General features: G+C 41.2%; 1 protein-coding gene across 2 annotated transcripts in view; it reads right to left on the bottom strand.

Moving 5' to 3' along the window:
- Positions 1 to 20431, bottom strand: part of LOC149180722 (immune-associated nucleotide-binding protein 9-like) — a 146397-nt gene that overhangs the window by 96375 nt on the left and 29591 nt on the right. The gene's annotated exons all lie outside the window — the stretch shown is intronic.

The following is a 20431-nucleotide window of genomic DNA, read 5'->3' as shown; positions in this document are numbered from 1 at the left end:
TGAAGACCCCTTCTTCTTGATTAGTTTTGGTGGAGATGATCCCACCATAGCTAATCCCTCTGTCTAGTTTTGGTGGAGCTGATCCCACCCTACCTATGTTGAAAATTGGTAGCTATGGTCGGTCTTTTCATTAGCAAATCAAAAGGAGAAAAAATTGAATTTAAAATAATTGGTTTATTACCCCACGAAGTGTCCAAGTCGGCCCTCCTAGATCATGTCGGCCTGCCCAAGGGACACGTCTTTTCGCATGGACAAATTAATATATATTGAGCCTATTCGCTCTCATTTTTGGGCAGATTCAGATCATCTCTTATGTCTCTGTTTTGTGCAGATCTGAGGCTCGTTATCTACTGTGAAACCTTGCAGACCTGTGGCACTGTTCTCTGAAGTATGCGAGCAAGTTCCGTGGCATTATTCTTTGTCCATGTGAGCTTCTTCTGTGGCACCGTTTTCTGTGGTTCAAGCGAGCTTCTCTGGCACTATTCTTCTATGGCATGCGAGCTTCTGTGGCACCATTATTTATGATATGCAAGCTCCTTTGTGACACTGTTCTTCTATGATGTGTGAGCTGCTCTGTGGCTCATGCGAAATTTCTGTGGCACTTCCTCTGTGGCTCACATGAGGGTATGTGAGACTATTATCTATGGCATCCCCTATGTTCCAAGGTTGAGGAATAGGCCAAATTTCAGCCCTCCTGGAGACCTGTGCAGAAAATAGACCTCTATATGTACAAAATAGAAGGAATTCGTGTGGACAGAATTAGAAGACTTGACATTGATGAGAGGCTATCATGATGATCATAGTGTAGCAGTTATCGAAAATACTGAAAAGTCATTCATTCATGCTAAAACCGAGCATAACCAAACAGCAATGGTGGTCGGAAGTCCAGCTATCAAGCCACCAACTCAGCTAGTCACACAGTCCTTATGCACAAGGAGCCAACCAGAACAGGGGGGAAAATCCAACAAAATAAGTGATCGGAGTCAACAGGTTGTCAGGCCGGGTCGACAAGGACACAACACTAGTGGTAGGGTCACGCACGAAAGGTAAAGTGTCGGTAGCAAAGGCCACGGCAATGTAGGGAAGCCGGGAGGCATCGACAAGAAGGTGACTGACATAACAAGCTCGCAGGGGACCAGGACACGGCCAAACAAACCCGCACCCACAAAAGAAACAGGTCGTGGTGGTCGTGTGAGGAAGAGCAGGCTCATGCCAGAAAACAAAAGTCGAGAACAAAGATCCGCTGGATCAGACTATTGGAGCAACCGAGATGCAGATTCGAATCATTCGACTGCAATGCACTCAAGATTTCACAAGGCACAGTAGGTAACAAGTTGTAGGACCAACTAGACCGTAGTTGACAACTAGAGCCGCTAGCCAGGTGGGGGTCAACAAAAATGTAATTGCAACAAGGAGACAACAAACGAGGACAGTCGACAACCAGGAAGTGACAAGAAGTGGTCCCAATAGTTGTCAGATTGTGTGGACCAAGGTCGGGTTGCAACTATTAGCCAACAGAATAGTTGCTGGCAGTGTTACCCAAGCCACAGATGATAACACAAGTCGCAGAGGAGCCAAACGCTTGGAGGAGGCAGCAGGCCAAGCACAAACATATCGCGAGAGTTGGGCACTAGGAGCCCAACCAAAATAGCCATCAGATCGTCAGGCAACAAGCTAGAGGCGTGGTCAAGGTCTATGAGAGTTTAGCAGAAGAGACAATAATACTAGTGTGATTGGCAGAGGTCATCCTTTGGAGGGAGAGAGGGAGACCATACCAATCAAGTGTGGCAATGAACCTTTTAGTTAATTTTTTATTTGGAAAGATGGCATCAATCAGTATAAGGTTTGAGGACAGGTTGGAGAGCGTCTATAATTTCAATCCATGGAAGGAAAGAATAGCATTGATTTTTATGGAGAACACCCTATGGGAATTTGCAAAAACTCAACTCACATCTCCTACAAATGCTTCAGCACTGGCCGTCCATAACTTGAAGGATGTGAGAGACAGACTGTTAAAATTGGCAACTATGGCCAAACTCCACGTGAGTCATCTTATTTATGACAGCTGATATTTTTTTTGGATTCCCCTCTCCGAGAGGTGTAGGATTTCTCTGAAGATCATCCGATTCCGACATGCACAAACGAAGTTATGAATTTATTTTGATTATGGACAAATTGTCAAGGTCGGCCAGCAAACTTATATAGGCTCAGAAGCCCAACAGTCATGTCTATTCATCGTCAACGTTTGCTATAAATACATGATGCCTTAGCCTCATTTGAACACACTCATCTTCACGCTTCTCTCTCTCTCCTAATTGATTGGGTACAGATTTCTAGGTCTCTCTCCACACGTCCAAAATTTCAGGAGAGTGAAATTTCAAGAGACCAAATTTCTGGACAGTTTGACCAAGCGTTGACCTCCTTTGACTGTGTTTCTGTGAAGGCTATCTCTGTTTGGGCAGGCCGCATTTCTGGGCACAGAAATCAAGGCTAAACGTTGACTGTTGACCAACGTTGACTGCAGCTAGGGCTGACCGCAGGTGGGTTATTTGACCAGACTTTGACTGGGCTGAATTTGACTGTTTTGAGGGCTGTTTTATCTTGCTGTTTGGAGGCCAAAGTTGACTGAAGTTGACCGATTTGCTGAGGGTCAAATCTGCCCTGTTGACCAGCATTGACTTTTCTGTTATGACTCTTTTGCTGATGTTATAAATTATCAAATTTTTAAATTGTACTATCTCTTTCTGCTGAACTATTGAAAAGTAAAAGAAGATTTGATCAAGGGTTTCCCCACATTGGGGTTTGTCCCTGGCTGGTGCCACATCTTGTGTCCTCTTGTCTTGGCTTGTCTTCTATTGTTTATGTTTATGGTCTATCTGCATTTTACTATCATGTTGATGTGATTGCTAATCTGAATATTGATACTGGGCTAATAAAGAAATTGAAGTAAAATTGCTCTAAAGCATGGAACATATCATTGTTGCCTAAAATTAACATGGTATCAGAGGTAAGGTGAAGACAAAGCCCAAGCAAGAGTGAAAGAGCAATCACCAAAGACAGTTGGACAAGGTCAAAAGGCTAAACGGGTTCCTCATCCTACTTCTCGGCTGAAGACAAGCTCCATGATAAATCTGACTATCATGGATGGAAGATGTCTCTTGATTTGACCTTGGAAGAAAAAGAAGTGATGGATTATGTGTGGGGTAAAATCCCTGAGCCTCCTTCAAATGCACCGACTGCTGTGAAGACCAAGTACACTAGAGCTGAAGTCAAAGCAAAGAAGATTATCAGGGATTCCATTGACAAGCATTTGGTGGCCTATATCTCCGAATTGGACCTCCAAGGAGATCTATGACAGGTTGGTTGGCATGTTCAAGGTTAGTAATGCTAATCAAATTCTATTTCTCAAGAATAAGTTGAAGGAACCCCACTGCGTTCTCCGCTCATGCCAAAAGGAAGAACAATGCAAGTTCAAAGAAGCAAAGTCGAGGAAGACCGGGATTCAAAAATGGAAGGAAGGGAAGATGCTTTGTTTGCAATAAGTTTGGCCACTATGCAAGGGAGTGTCCAAATAGAAGGGACACATCGCATGATGATGATCACAATCATTCCAAGGGCAACTTCAACAACAACGATCAAAGGAATGGCAGGTCCAATGGCAAAGGAAAAAGGAATGCGGGACATCAAGGAAATGGTAGACCCTCCAAGAAATCAAGGAACTCCAGATATGAACAATCCAATGTTGTTAACAATAAGCAAAAAGAGTACTATCTTATATCGGCCCTCCCCATTGCCTCTCCTCCGAACACTTAGGGAAATTGGCTGATTGATAGTGGTGCCTCAAGGCACTTCACCGGATACAAGGAAGCCCTCTCTAATCTGATAGACAAGGAGACAAACTTGGAAATCATCCTTGGAGACAATGCCAACTATCCCGTGAAGGGAGTAGGGAATGTTACCTTCAATTGAATCAAGGCAACACTATTCATTTGCAAAAAGTACTATATGTAATCGATCATAAGAAGAATCTGGTGTCCATTTTGGCAATGGAAGACAAAGAATTCAAGGTGGCTTTTATCGATGGAAATGTACGTGTTTGGAAAAGAAATTTTAAAGATGCTTTTACTCTTGGGTTTAGGGTTGACACTTTATATCAAGTTGGAGGAATTCCATTGGGAACCATGTCTTGCGACACATCTCTACAATCTGAACTATGGCACCAGAGATTCGCCCATCTTCATTATAAGACCCTACCCGATGTGAGACAGATGGTGACAGGTATGCCCGAGTTCAAAGTAGAGCATGAAGGTGTATGTCCAAGATGTGCCGAAGGAAAACTTACAAGGGGACCATTCCCCTCAAGCAATAGCAAGACCACAGACATATTGCAATTGACCCACTCCGACATATCTGGTATGATGCCCGTAAACTCTTTGGGAGGATACTTATATTATCTCACCTTTACAGGTGATTATTCTCGCAAGACCTAGATCTACTTCTTGGAGAAGAATGATGAAGTGTTCACCTGGTTCCGACATTTCAAAGCCTTGATTGAAAACCAATTCGAAAAGAAAATCAAGATATTGAGCACTGATAATGGGACCGAGTATGAATCCAATGAATTCCAAGATTATTGCAGAGAAGCTGGCATTAAGAGGGAGACTGCAACACCATACACCCCCGAGCAAAATGGTGTGGCTGAAAGGAAGAATCACTCTATTGTAGAAGTTGTTCATGCCATGCTTTATGATCAAGGCCTTCCGAAGTTTCTATGGGCTGAAGCTGCAAATACCGTCGTGTATGTTCAAAACTGATGCCCTCATCAAGCATTGGACTCCAAGACTCCCAAAGAAACGTTCACTAGTAAGAAACTCGATGTCTCTCATTTTAGAATTTTTGGAAGTCCCGTATATTTTCATGTGCCGAAAGAGAAAAGACGCAAATTGGGTGCATCTGGGAAGAAAGGAATATTTGTGGGTTATATTGAAAATTCCAAGGGATATAGAATTTATGTGGTTGGTCAGAAGGAAGTTGAGATAAGTCATGATGTCACCTTCGACGAAGATATGGCCCTCGGGAAGATCAACAATCTGCCTATCCTAAGGAAGGACAAAGAAGCTAACACCGGAAATCAGGGTGAAAAAGAGGACGAAACGATGCCTAATGTTGATGAACCTATGGATCCTATAGATTAGTGTTGCGAACATCTCGATAACATCCCGATTTTATCTTAAAATCACGATTTTTACCGATTTTTGAAGATATTTTTATGGTATCATAATTTGGCCAATGTTTGCTGATTTTTTACTGATATTTTCCCGATTTTTACGATTTTTTGGTTTTTCAAACCATTGTCGATTTTATCACGATGCCAATGTTTGCAACATTGCTATAGATCCTCCTCCTCATGAGCCTTCCTCCTCCAAAAGGAGACCCTCATGGCTTAGGGAGACTCTTGAAGATGCCGAGAGACACATTGCACCAAGGGGGACTTTCTGTGAAAGCAAGAAGCCGAACGAGTATCAAGGATATTTGACCGCCATGAGCACTATCATTCAAACTGAGCCTTCATCATTCGAAGAAGTCGTGAAGCATCAAGTATGGAAGGATGTTATGAATGAAGAATACGAGTCAATTATGAAGAAAAATGCCTGAGATGTGGTCCCTAGACCCCAGGACAAATCAGTTGTCACCTCTAAGTGGCTCTACAAAATCAAGCATGGAGCTGATGGAAGTGCAAACCCTCTCATTCACAAATGTATGAGGGAGTTGGCTTCTGAATTTCAGATGAAGGACCTAGAACCGATGCACTATTTCCTAGGGTTGGAGGTCTGGCAAAAGCCAAGTGAAATTTTCCTCTCTCAAGGAAAATATGTTGTGAAGATATTGGAAAGATTTGGGATGGTGGACTGCAAGCCTGTGACTACTCCGATGGAACTTAACTTTAAGAAGTTATGTGGTAGTGCTGTTAGACCTGAATTGGGAAATGCTTCTGAGTATCATCAACTCATAGGAGCACTAATGTTCTTGGTGAACTCCCGTCCGGACATATGTTTTGCAGTTAACACATTGAGCCAATATATGGTTGAGCCTCATCATATACATTGAATTGGTGCCAAGAATCTTTTGATATATCTTCAAGGCACAATCACTCATGGACTGAGATACACTACCGGAGATGTGAGGCTGCATGGTTATTCTGATGTTGATTGAGTTGGTAGTGTGGTGGATCACAAGAGCACTTTTGGATGTCATTTTTCTTTGAGTTCTGTTTCGATATCCTGGATGAGCAGGAAGCAGAAATCGATTGCCTTGAGCATCGCCAAGGCTGAATACATAGCTACTAGTATGGCCTCCTATGAAGCTGTCTGGTTGAGGAAGCTCTTCAGTGAGCTGTTTGGACATGTGTTGGATACCTCCATGATCCTCTGCGACAACCAGAGTGGGATCTGATTATCAAAGAATCTCATGTTTCATGATCGCTCCAAGCATATAAATATCAGGTACCACTTTATCCTAGATATGGTACAACGAGGAGCAATAAAGCTCCATCACATTGGGATTGATGAGCAGGTCACTGACATTCTAACAAATACCCTGGGGAAGGTCAAGTTCTTGGCCTTCCGAGAACAAGTTGGAGTCGTGGAGAGACCCTTTTATGAGGGTCTTGTATGAGATGGACATTGAGCTCTAGGATCTCCGGAGGGCTTGGGGTACTTCTTGGAGCGATGAGCAACCATAGGGTGATTGGTCCAGCCTTCCCCTAGTGGTTGGTTGTGTACAGGGTGAGTGGTTCAGCCTTCCCCTGCAATACCACTTGGCGACATGTAGGCGGGATGAGTGGTTCATCCTTCTCCTGCTGAGACATCCTACCATGCAGTCTTGGACTCATGGGAAGTACCTCTCATCTGGCCAATGAGTAGGGAAATGAGGATAGGGACTATAGTACTACCGATGGACGCATCATGTACTACCGTACTCCCTATGCTAAAATGACCGATATTGATCTGGGATCAACTGGAACTAACTTCGGGTCAGTAAGAGTGGTATGAGACACTCTCTTTTGATTGGAACTGACTTCGAGTCAGTAAGAGTTGTATGACACAATCTCCTTTGATTAGGACTGACTTCGGGTCAGTAAGAGTGGTATGAGACACTCTCTTTTGATTGGAACTAACTTCGGGTCAATAAGAGTGGTATGACACACTCTCCTTTGATTGGGACTGACTTCGGGTCAGTAGAGAATAGTATGACATATTCTCGATCACTTCTTCTTCTTCATAGTTCAGCAGAGCAGAGCAGTGCAGAGCAATGCATTGATGGCAGAGATAGTCCCAATTGGCAGATGGATTAGCAGATGGAGTTCTCCCTAGTTGAGAGGGAGTGTTAAATTTGGAAACTATGGGCTAAACTCCACATGGGTCATCTTATTTATGATAGCTGATATTTTTCTTGGATTCCTCTCTTCGAGAGGTGTAGGATTGATCTAAAGATCATCCGATTCCGACATTTACAAATGAAGTTATGAATTTATTTTGATTATGGGCAAATTGTTAAGTTCGACCAGCGAACTTATATAGGCTCAAAAGCACAACAGTCACATCTATTCATCCTCAACGTTTGCTATAAATACATGATGCCTTAGCCTCATTTGGACACGCTCATCTTCACACTTGTCTCTCTCTCTCCTCATTGATTGATTGGGTACGGATTTCTGGGCCTCTCTCTCTCCACACGTCTAAAATTTCAGGAGACCAAATTTCTAAATAGTTTGAACAAGCGTTGACTAGCATGTGTTGACCTCCTATGACTGTGTTTTTGTGAGGGCTATCTTTGTTTGGGCAGGCCGCATTTCTGGGCACAGAAATCGAGGCTAAACGTTGATTGTTACCCAGTGTTGACTGCAACTAGCACTGACTGCAGGTGGGTTATTTGACCAGACTTTGACTAACTTGAATTTGACTGTTTTGAGGGCTATTTTATCTTGCTGTTTGGAGGTCGAAGTTCACTGAAGCTGACCAATTTGATGAGGGTCAAATCTGCCATGTTGACCAGCGTTGACTTTTCTTGTTAGGGCTCTTTTGTTGCTATTATAAATTATCAGATTTGTAAATTGTACTATCTCTCTATGTTGAACTATTGAAGAGTAAAAGAAGATTTGATCAATGGTTTCCCCACATTGGGGTTTGTCCCTAGCTGGTGCCACATCTTGTGTCCTCTTGTTTTGGCTTGTCTTCTACTTTTTATCTTTATGTTCTATCTGCATTTTACTATCATGTTGATGTGATTGCTAATCTGAATATTGATACTAGGCTAATAAAGAAATTGAAGTAAAATTGCTCTAAAGCATAGAACATACAATTGTTGCCTAAAATTAACACACAGACGTATCATCATGGATGCAATGAAGGATCATGTGATCCCTTAGATATCTGGAAAGAAGAGTGCCCATGAGATGTGGACCGCTCTAATGAGCTTATACCACAGTGATAACTAGAACTGGAAAATGGTGTTCAGGGAAAAGTTAAGAAACACTCATATGACTAAATCAAACACAATGGCATCATACTCACTAGGATTCAGCAAGTTCGAGATGATCTTGAAGCTGTTGGGCTAGCCGTGTTAGATGAGAAGCTTGTAAAAGTAGCCTTGAGCAAGTTCACAAAACAATGGGCTACCTTTGTGACAGGTGTTCTAATAGGAGAGAAACTACCTGATTGGAGCAGACTATGGGATGACAGCATAGGCGTGGAGATGATGAAAATATTGTTCTTGCTCATTAGGTAATGAGTATCAAGGAAAAGGTTCAAGTAGCAGGAGTGAGAAGTCAACCTCACAACCAAAGAAGAAGGACTTGACTAAGGTCAAATGTTTTCTTGTCATAAGATGGGACATTATGCTTCACAGTGTCTAGACAGGAAGAAGGGTGGAAAGGATACATAGTCAACTATAGTTGCATCCACAAAAGCTCAAGAAGACTCTGCCAAGAAGTTTGAAATTGAGTTCACACTTGTTTCCTACCTTTGCTCAAGCAACTTACCAATTGGTCTGTGGCTGCTACACAGTGGAGCCATAAAACATATGACAGGGACACGAGAATTATTTGACAGCCTGACTTGGTGAGAGACTCAAAACTACATGTGGATATTGGTATTGATACCAAACATGCAGTGAGAAGGGTTCGAATGATGATAGTGAGTGACCCCTATAGGAGAAAATTTTCACCTAGAATTGTCTTCAGTCAGTAGCCGACAGCCACCAAATAGCTCGATGTGCCACCATTCTCCGCCACCGAGCCAACCACTGTGTGCTTTCACCCATCTATATGATCGTATGTTTGAAGGTGGGACTTTCAACCCCGAAGGTATGACTTTTCATTATGTAATTGGGTGTTTATGCTTGCTTTTCTTGGGCACAGTTAGACATGGATTAGTGGGGGGATTCGGAGGAAAGAATGGGCTTGGAATGTACTCTTGTTCCCTTGTCCCAACTTGGTGGTTAATCTTGTATCCTAGTCCTGTGGGATCTCCTCTATTGGCTAATAGCTTTAGAAGTGGCACCATGGGAAACCCTAAATTTGGTTGTGTGATCCCGCTTCCCAGCGCCATATCTTTCAATGCGCTTCGCTCATTACAAGTGATTTCATATTTTTCCCATCTGGGTCCACAAGGAGTTAGCCTCCCCCTCACCTTGTCCACATTTTGGGTCGAGCCTAGAACGATGCCCTAAAGGTCGATATAGCTAATAAAGAAAGTTAAAAGCATAATTTTGGCTAATAAAGAAAGTTAAAAGCATAATTTCGCCACTTACAACAAGAAATGTACCACAAGATGCAAAAGATGGTTGGGACATGAAAATTTAGCACATGGGCAAAAGCCAAACATGAGCTCTACCCCTTATCACTATGGCCATCACCCTAGTTCCTAGGGCGCCTATGAGTGCCCCCTACATCATTAAGGAACCCATGATTGTCTCAACCCCTGGTGGGCAATGAATTGCGCAAACTTAAGGGGGTAATCACCGCTACATCATACGCATCAAGCTCTCATTCCCTGGAGCCCCAAGTAGTAAAAGAAAGAGAAATCAATAAAGGCAAAAGGCATATGAAGAAGGGTGGAAAAACAAAGGTCGGGGTAACTCATGTACCACGATTGCTCCCTCCTACATCCATATACCCAATGTGTGGGCTTCCTTCATCATAGCTACCCTTGTACCATGGCATGTGGCTTGGAACCCTCCCTTTGCCCCCACTTTGTTCCATCATTATTTCACATGACCCCTGTCATTTGATGGGTGTACCATGGACCTGTCACTCCCTTAGAGGTTGAAACCACTTAATAGGATCCTTTATCAACCTCTCTTGTTGAGCTTGGTAACACTTGTACATTCTAAAGCCCATTTGGAAGGGCATGCCAATATAAGTTGTCCTCTTTTGCCCCTGATTAGCAAGCTTATTTACTCAATTGCACTAGTGGATTGTTGTATTGGATGGTGAGGAGACGCATTGGATCTTATACAAGATTGCAGGTGGGTGTCCATCTTGGACTTGGTATCCCTATATGGGGTCCAAGCCCTCCAGAGGGTCATAATGGCACTTGTAGGGTGAGCGTTGAGAGCCATGGGCCTCAACCACAGCAGAGCATTGATTGCCACGCCATAGGCTTCTTCAGCACCGCACATTGCGTGTCCGTGCCCCAGTCATGCAGAGACGATGATGCACTTGGACCACGTTGCCCATTCGGCCACACATTTGCATCTGACACTTGGCAACTGATCCAGGGCCAGATGGGGTTTTGTCTCATTCGGAGAGACATGGGAGGGCATGTGTCATCTTCTAGCCCTCACTGACAAAGCATTGACTTGTTATTGAGCCATTGGAAACCCATGAGACCATGGAATGTGCCCTACAACCAATTGGGACCACCACGAGATGTTTTGCTTGAAAATCAAGGGGCCACCCCCTTGATCATCATTTTTGGAGGCCTCATCTTCATCATGGCACTTACAGGACTCATTCCGGCCTTCCAACGGCCCTTCCTACTCCATTATGCACTATTTCGGCCCTCTTAGCATGGCTTATCATTCACTTTTATAGCTATTTGGTGGGCTTGTCACCAAAGGGGTTGTTATTTGCACATTAAAATATTGTTAGGGGCTTAATTAGGCTAATTAGACCAAATCGAACTTGTGAGAGGCTCATATAAATTAAAGAGACCTCATTTGTATTTGGACATCATCACTTGGGATTTTCGGCCTCCTTGAAAGAAGAATTCAGATTTGCAATTTGTGGAGTGTTTTGGATGTTTATGAATGCATCTTGATGTTTTGATAGTTCAATTTCCTTTTTGGAGCTTGATGGCATTGTTATGATTAGATATACTCTTCACTATCATGTAGGTGCTATTTATGATGAAATTTCTGAAATTTACTAATGTCTAATGCATGGAACAATGTCTCATGTTTGTTAATGTGCCCTAATTGTTAAAAGTATCATCTTTAATCATAATCATTGGGAATTCTTGCATGTGTTACACATTTGATAGTGAATGAATAAATGTTCCTAGAGTATTGTAGCATTTTCATCCTTGAAAATCCATTAACATATGCCTTTGAAGTATTAATATCTAAAAGGGCTAGCAAAATTGCTCCTTTAGGTCTCCTTGAATAGCGAATTATCCACCTTGAAATCTTTCATGACTCCTAACGTCCCAATGGTTAGGCACTAGTCTTGAAACCCTTGATGGTCATCACCAATTAAATTATTTCTCTCTCTTCAAATTTCTTCCCTAACCCTAGACGACTAGCTACCGCCTTGTGTGAATTGCATTAGAAAGGTGCCATTGAAAAACTAATTGAATATAATACTATGTTGTTGTCCTCTCTAGTAACCCTCAAATTTTGAGGCACTTCCTACTGCCATTTTGAGAGAAAACTCAAATAGTAGCTCATACTTTGGAATTGATCTTAAGCATCTTGGTTAGTGGTAGCATTGAAGGTCACTTGTACTTGAAAACTCAAATGAAGTTAATCATTTCGACCTTCCCCTTTCTCCTTACTTGACCTAGTAATGACATTAAAGATCATTCTCTTGCAATCATTGTAAGCTCTAGGCCTTGCTTGGATTTTCCCTTAGGTCTCTCTATTGGTGTTGAAATCTTATATGGTAATCATCTTACAAAACCCTTGGAGAGGTCTTGCCCCTTTGGAAGCCTTAGGTCTAGGTGTATCCCTTGTCATTGAATAACCTTTCCTCCTAGGTCTAGGCCTTCTTATAGGTCTTTCTTGGAGAGCTACTAAGCTCAATCAAAGAAATTGAGCCTTGCATTGAGCCTCTCCTTTGAATGGGTCTTGGAAATCACATGGCACTTGATTGTTCATCCTATCACCATTGGTGATTTCCTTCACAACGGGACTCCTTCCATCAATGAAAGTCCGTAAAAAGTGGGTGACACTGACTGAGGTGACAGTGGGTTTGTGTCCCATTACTACCATTTGGTCTAGTAGTTGTCCCTTAGGTACCCCTCCTAGGACCCCTGCTATATTGAGTGGTAAGAGTGTTTACAAAAGTTATAAAAGAAGCTTCACCAATGGCCATTCAAGGATCTTCCTCTCACATGTAAGTCATGAGAATGAAAGAAAGTTTGACATAAGATTGAACACAGTTCTAGCTAGGAGGGAGATCCAAACCAATGGGTTATCCAAGCCCAACAACCAAAACTCTCTTTTCTAATCATTCGCAATTGCACCATAAGCAACTAAAAATACATTGTTATCACTATCTAACCAATTCAACTAAGGTCTAGTTAGACTAAACAAAGATTATATAATCCTCTGCAAAATTATTATTCACCATCTTAGTTCCTCCTGAAAGAGTGATTTGCTTGATCTTCCCTTGAATTCTAGTGGCCATTCAAGGATATTCCTCTCGTGGGTGTCTGAAGAATGAAAGAGATTTTGAGACAAGTGTCTAATTGTTATTCCATTAGTTAGATACACATATAAGTACGTATGACCCTTGGTTTCATCTTCCAAGAGGTTTCTTGGACTCCTAATAATTATTCACCTTCATCTGTGACTTTGTATTCTTCCTCAAGCGAATAACATAATTCCTAAGAATTAGGTTTTGATCTATGACTCCTCATATTATTCTTCAATAGAATACCATAATCCATAAGGATTAGGTTTGAATGGTAAGATTTCGAAACTTGAAGCCTAGATATCAATCACTAATATTTGCCCCTAGTCAAATACAAGGTGAGAAATCAAAAATCTCTCCACTGCAAGATGTGTCAATACTCAAGAATGGATTCTACGGTATGATCGATATAACTTCTTCGTTGTTGATGACCAATGCCAAGAAGTAATCCATCCAAGGTGAATATTTACTCTTTCAGGGTTCTTATCGCTGGAACATTTGCCTGAATGATGATTAAATGTTCACAAGGATGAAAATCAAAACATTGATCTTTCATGTGGCCAACTCAATGACAATGTTTGCATTTGGGAATCTAATGTGGAAGTGGAGCAGGTGAAGATGAACTTTCTTAAAGAAACCCAATGATTTGGAACTCAATTGGTTTTGAATAGTTTGGAATGTGAAAGGCCACTTCCTTTTCGTATCCAATACCTATTCTTCTGTTATTGGTGATTTCTTCCCAAGGTCTAATGACGGGCTTGAAAAGTGCAACCGAAACTTGTTTATGACAAACTTCATCTTCATTTGAATTTACTCTTAAAGTGGCTTCATGTGTTGGTTTCATAAAAGTATTTCTCAAAGTCAAAAAGAGAATCGTTCTGAATAAGGACAAGTTCAAAGTGTCAACTCTTCTCCTATAATTCATCTTGTTGGAGTTGTGATTCAAGCTGGAGAAATTCAATTTTGTGTTATGAATCTTGTAAACAAGTTAAAACATCAGCAAGAGTTGTGTTGTCGACAGTGGAAAGTATTAGAATGTTCAATAATTCCAATACTTCATTGATTCGAACCATTTTACAACAATTCAAGCTCAACAAATGAATGGTATCAAATTCTATTGACAAATGCACCCGTTTACACTGTAATTCAACTCAATTTCAAAAGAGTACAAGCGAAATTACAAAAAGACTATTTGTAAACTACCAAAATGTTGTTTTCAAGCAAATCCACTATAATTCCTTGGTCAATCTAGGTTGGAACCTGAATACTTCCACCTTCTGAAAACACTAACCTTTCACAGATAACTATTTCAATGAGAATTAGCCTATCGCTTCAATTCGAGAATCTAGTAAAAGCCACCATTATATTCAAACCAAATGCTGAAATTTGAAGTCGACAAGATACCCAAAGCTTTAATAAGCAAAGCCTCTACAAGAGGGATCATTTATTTGACAAACGTTTGTATGTTATTTGTTGCAAATAAGCCTAATGGAACTTTCAGCATTTTGAGATGCCCATGGTGTACATCCACGAGGAGAAATTCAATCAGCTAATACTTTTCTACAACAATATTTCACAAAAAGAAGACTCGATTCATGGATCCAAATGACCTCAGTATATACATCATGGTTCAAAGGTCCAAATTGTCATCTTTTCTTACATACACATTGAATATCTTCATAGCAACGTTGTATCTTAACTCGACAACCAAATCCATGATTGCTTCCAACTATCTTTGCAATAATCACTCCGGTGCATCGTAACCCATAATTAGCCACATAAAATGTTGTGATTCAAAAAGCAACTTATCTCACATGCTTAACATCGACAGCGTGATGGACAATCTCTAGTAACAAGACAGGTCAATGAAGAAGTGTTAAATGATGAGTAGTGGTTTGGTAAATGAAGGTTGCACATGCAACAGGCTCCAACTAGATATGGAAAGACTAAGGATTGCACTTAGTGGATCAATCAAAATACGAAGACGAAGAAGAATTATCACCTCTTTGCACTATTGTTTCGATTTAAACCCTTCCTCTCTCCCTCAAAGAACAAAGAATCGACTAATAGCCAATTTATTCTCCACAATCACACTAAGATGATGTCACCCAAAACCCGAGGGCTAAGAAAAACTTGCACACCACATGAACACCCAATACCACATTATCTAAATTGCATTATTTCCCTATTGCACTAAATTAATGTACTAAGAAAATTCCAATTCACTGACAATTCCCTCTCAATCCAATTTTGAACACCAAAATATTTCAAATTTGGGCCATTTCTTTTTACCTCAGTTACCTCAAGGAAGTAAAGAGGTGTGTCCTTGCTACCCAAGTTCTTCCATTTGAATACAAAAATCTCTTTGTTCATGGATGTTGTTTCCATTGAGGATTCCTTCTAAGGACAATGTTACACACCTTCTCATGAAGAAAATGTATATATAGCTAAGCTTGCTAAACAAGTAGAACACTATGAGGAAATGGTAGAGTACATAGAGAAAGTAGCGAAGACCGTAGATGTGGAGGAACTTGTACGCATAGAGGAGGTCGGGGTCATCACCCACCATGGGCTTCTTCTCAATTAAGGTACAAGCAGTGCTCAAATGCTTACTTAATGCACTCTAAAACGGTTACGCTGGGATGAGCCATGTAATACACCAAGGGCTTCTTATTTTTTGGCCTATCGGTCCTCAAAAGAGCAAATCCCAAATTTACTTAGTCAAAGCTTCCAAAAAGAGGGGCTCTAGCACCAAATAAAAGGAGTCCACACCATGCAAAAAGAGATGTGAGAATGGCGCATCAGAGGTATCGTGGGCTTAGAAGTTGGGTAAATAACGGACCTAAGGAGAGACAATCCTACATTAACAAGCATAGGGAAGGCCAAATCTTAGAGGTGTTTCTACCAGAAGCACAGTGAGCAGACGCACTACTACATGTCGCACAAAGAATAACAAATAGATAGAGTGAGAATAATGGATTTTACTGACCTTAATCTAATACCATTGTTGAACACAAAAATTAAAGAATAGATTTGAATAAAAACATGTGATGCATTTCATTAGAATGATACGCATCAATACAATGTTTTTGACCCTTGGATTCATCTTCCAAGAGGTCTCTTAAACTCCCAGTGATTGTTCACCTTCATCTGACAAGGGAGGAATATTAGCTTAACCATAGCCAAAACTAGAGCCAATAGCCAGAACCTAAAGTCAAAGTTGGCTAGAGATAGATTCTGAGTTGTAGCCAAAGACAGTCATGCTCCATAAGCACCATTTGGTTAGTGGTCATCCCAAAACAACCATTTGGTTTGAGGTTTTCCTTAATCCACCATTCAGTAGAAGACTTATATCTTTCGTTAGACAAAAGTTTGTGGTCATCTTTAAACCACCATATGATAGCACTTCCATTTTGCAAAAGACATCAACTTCTAACTAGATAAGGAATTGTTCTAGGAACTACTTTGATCTAAGTTCTAGAGTTGGTGGCCAACCATAGTTGCGGGGGAGCGCCTCCCCCCTCGAACCCGCTCCCGAATCGCGCTCCAGGCCGGAGCGGCTCAGGAGCGCGCTCCCTAAAAAAAAGTTGCGCTCCCTGGTCTGTTTGGGAGCGTTTCAGGGAGCGATCGCTCCGTCGCTCCTGGAGCGATTTTTAGCGCCCGGGAGTAATCAGGGAGCAATCGCTCTCGGGCATTAAAAATCGCTCCGGGAGCGATCCGGCGGAAAAAATTTCCGCGGACGCCAAAAAAATCAAATTAACAAAAAAAAAATGGTTTTAAAAGCCCAATGGGCCTAAAAAAATTTCATTGTGACTTCATTGAGCAAGAGTTTGGAGCAAGAGCAAGAGCAAAGGAGCAAGGAGCAAGTGCTGAGGAGCGAGGAGCAAGTGCCGAGGAGCGAGGAGCAAGCTTGCAGAGGTAAGTAACTTAGTAATTTAGTTAGTTAGGTAGTAATTTAGTTAATTTAATTTAGTTTATTGAGTTTAAAAATCATGAATTTAAATTAAATTAATTAATCCCAATAAATTAAATTAATTTGCAGATTCAAGAATCAAAACCCTACAAACATCAAACACCATGGACCTGGCTATATTTCTTGGCATTTTCCTCTTCCCGGTCCCTTTTATGGTTATTATGGTGCTGGAGAGTAGGAAACGGAGCGGCCAAACTGAAGAGGGGGATGAAGAAGCTGGAGAAAGTCAAATTGGTGAAAACCCCGGTGAGGAGGAGCTGGAGGAGGGTGAACATGACCCTCAAAAAACTAAACAAGACCAAACTCCATTGTGGAAATATGTTAACAGGGCTGAAACAGGGAGAGGGGGTGGAACCACTAAATTTCATTGCCCCCATTGCAACACTGATTACACAGGTTCATACACCCGTGCTAGAAGACACCTCTGCGGGAAAAGGCCATGGGATGGAGACAAACAAATAGGAATCAAAACTTGTACAGCGGTGTCAGCAGCGGATAGAGCCAAATACATAAGGGAAGAGGAGGAAGCCCAACACAGATCAAAAAAATCAAGGGGTTTCTTTGAACCAAGCTCACAATCACAAAGAACTCCTTCAGCATCCTCCCAAGGCAGTGGATATGGAGGCACAGGGTCATCATCTTTAAGGCGTAGAACCATATCAGATTTCCTTGATGAGGGGTGTAGGAATGATGTGGATTCAAAGGTTTACAGGTTTCTCTATGCATGTGGGATACCATTTAATGTTCTTCGCTCACCTTATTGGCACGAAATGGTTTCTGCCATAAATGATGCCCCTAAAGGATACAAGAGCCCTGGGTATGACAAGGCAAGAACCGTTGGCCTTGATCATGAAAAAGCAAAAATATCACATTCTTTGAATAGAATGACAAGTTCTTGGACTGACCATGGGGTGTCCATTGTATCTTATGGATGGACAAATGTAAAAGGCAAGTCATTGATAAGTGTTCTTGCTGTGTCTGTTAGTGGTCCCATCTTTCTAACTGCACATGATTACTCAGACAAGTTCAAGACCGCCATCAACATTGCAGAAGCATTACTTGAAACAATTGAGCGTATTGGCCCATACAATGTCATCCAAGTCATCACTGATAATGCTCCAAATTGTAAGGCAGCGGGAGCAATTATTGAGGATAAATACCCCAACATATTTTGGTCTGGATGTTTGGTTCACACATTGAACCTTCTGTTGCATGATATTGTCAAGAAGAAAAATGCACAATACCAGTGGATTGGTGATTTGTACAAGAAAGGCAAACAAATGATAAAATTTATTACAAATCATAGCAATACCCATGGCCTTTTCCGCAGTCACTCGAGATTGGAGTTGTTGAAGATTGCGAAGACCAGATTTGGTAGCTATTACCTCACCTTCAGGCGCCTTTTGAAGGTAAGAGAGGCATTAGCTAGCATGGTATCAAGTCCACATTGGCAGGTATTAAAGGAAAGGGCTACAAATGCAGCTGACGTGGCAGGTTTTGAAATGGTGGAGGAGGCCGCTCTTGATGGGCAGTTTTGGACAAGTGTGAGGCAGGTATTGGATTTCACCAAGCCAATTTATCACATGATTCGGTTTGCAGATACAGACAAACCAGTGATTGGCGAGGTGTATGAGCAAATGGATACCATGTTGGGGGAAATAAAAGATATTGTTCATAATAGAGATCCCAACTTGTACAAACTGATTCATGATTGTGTGTATGAACGGTGGAATAGGCTTAATCTTCCACTACATTGCTTGGTGTATATCCTTGCGCCAAAATACTACTCTACATCCTGGTTGGGCCAACCTGCAGCAGGGGGTGGGGTTAGGACCAAACCCCATTTAGATCTAGAGGGTAACTAAAGGATATTTGGAAGCATTAGAAAAGTTGGTACCTGACAAGGAGGAATGTGCAGCTGTGCGCTTTGAAATAGGCAGATACTTCAGTGGCACTGGTTTGTATGGTAACTTCCATGCAATGGACGACAGAGATAGATTTGATACTCTCACATGATAGGAAACATATGGCGGCCACGGACTTTTGCCAAAATTGGCAAAAAAAGTTCTTTCACAGGTTGTAAATACTTCTTCTGCAGAGAGGTGTTGGAGCACCTACAGCTACATACATAATGTGAAAAGAAATAGACTCAATGAAAACCGAGCAGAAAGCTTGGTTTATGTGCACTACAACTTGAGGTTGTTGAGTCATTACTGTGATCGGGCTTATGAGGATCCCACATATAAAATTTGGGACAATCACCCAGAGGATGACAATTTGGAGGATGGCATTGTACATATTGAAGAACTGGAAGAGGAACTTGTAAGGGATGAAGATGAAGCAGCCATGCCACCTCCACCTCCACCTCCACCATCCAGTAGCAGTGCTCGAGGTCCGAGTCTTGTTCCTTTGTTGTCGCCACCTCCATCTACACCCTCACGTGGAGGTTCTAGTTCTGGTCGTCGGCCTGTGCGGGAGACTCCTAGAAGACCACCACGACCTGCTTATACTCCTGGAGACTCTCGTGGCAAGGGCCACATGTAGATTTACAGTTTACTTGTCTTTTTTAGTTTCTATTAGACTTTAGTTTTCATAACTGTTGAGTTTTGAGTCCTTAACTCTTGACTCTTGACTCTTTCATATCATAATGATATTTTTTGTAAACAATATATCACTGTGACAATGAAAATTTGAAGTTTGAAGTTGGGCCTTGGCAATTATAACTCATTGGTAATGATTGTGAATTATGAATATGATGCTTCGTGAAAGACTAAAGTTGTTTCATTTCATTTCATTATTCATGTTTCATTTTATAAATTTATAACATTTCATATCATGTTAACAGTTAGAAGTTAGGACTTAGAAATATCTTAGATATTACTTCTTGTAATGCTTAAAATTTAAACTTAGCTTACAAGTACAACTTTGGTGATCAATGATGATAAATGTTATTGAATTTTCAATTTTGAAAGCTTGAAGTTGAAACTTTAAGATTGAATTTGATGAATCATGATTCATGAGACTCAATATGTTGCAGTTGTAATATGTATTTTACTAACTTGTGGACATGGTTGATGACGATCATAATTTCTAGGGGATTGATGTGATATGGTTCAATGATCAATCTATGTTTTTTTATGTTTTTTATGTCTAATTCATCATTCTACATGTTTTTGTTGACATATATGTATCAAAAATTAAAAAATATAAAAAATATATATATATTTTTAAAAAATCACTCCCGGATTCGCTCCCAAACCGGGAGCTTCTGAAAATGGTCACTCCCGCTCCCGTTTTCGCTCCCGCTCCCGCTCCCAAGCAACATGGTGGCCAACCTTAAACCACCATTTAGTAGAAGACTTCAGCTTTTGCTACCCATTTGGTCTGTCGTCTTCATTAAACCACCATATTCAAAGGAGCACACTCAGACATTGGTTGTTATCCACTTCCAAATTTCAACTCTCTTCTTGGACTCACATACACCTCTTCAGATTAAGGGAGGAATGTTGGAAACCTTATCCTTATGGATTATGGTATTCTCT

Source organism: Pinus tabuliformis, chromosome 3_2 (genome assembly GCF_031772625.1).
Source record: "Pinus tabuliformis cultivar Carrire ecotype Pingquan chromosome 3_2, CPIR1, whole genome shotgun sequence".
NCBI classification, from domain to species: Eukaryota; Viridiplantae; Streptophyta; class Pinopsida; order Pinales; family Pinaceae; genus Pinus; species Pinus tabuliformis.
This window is presented reverse-complemented; position numbering and strand designations above follow the sequence as displayed.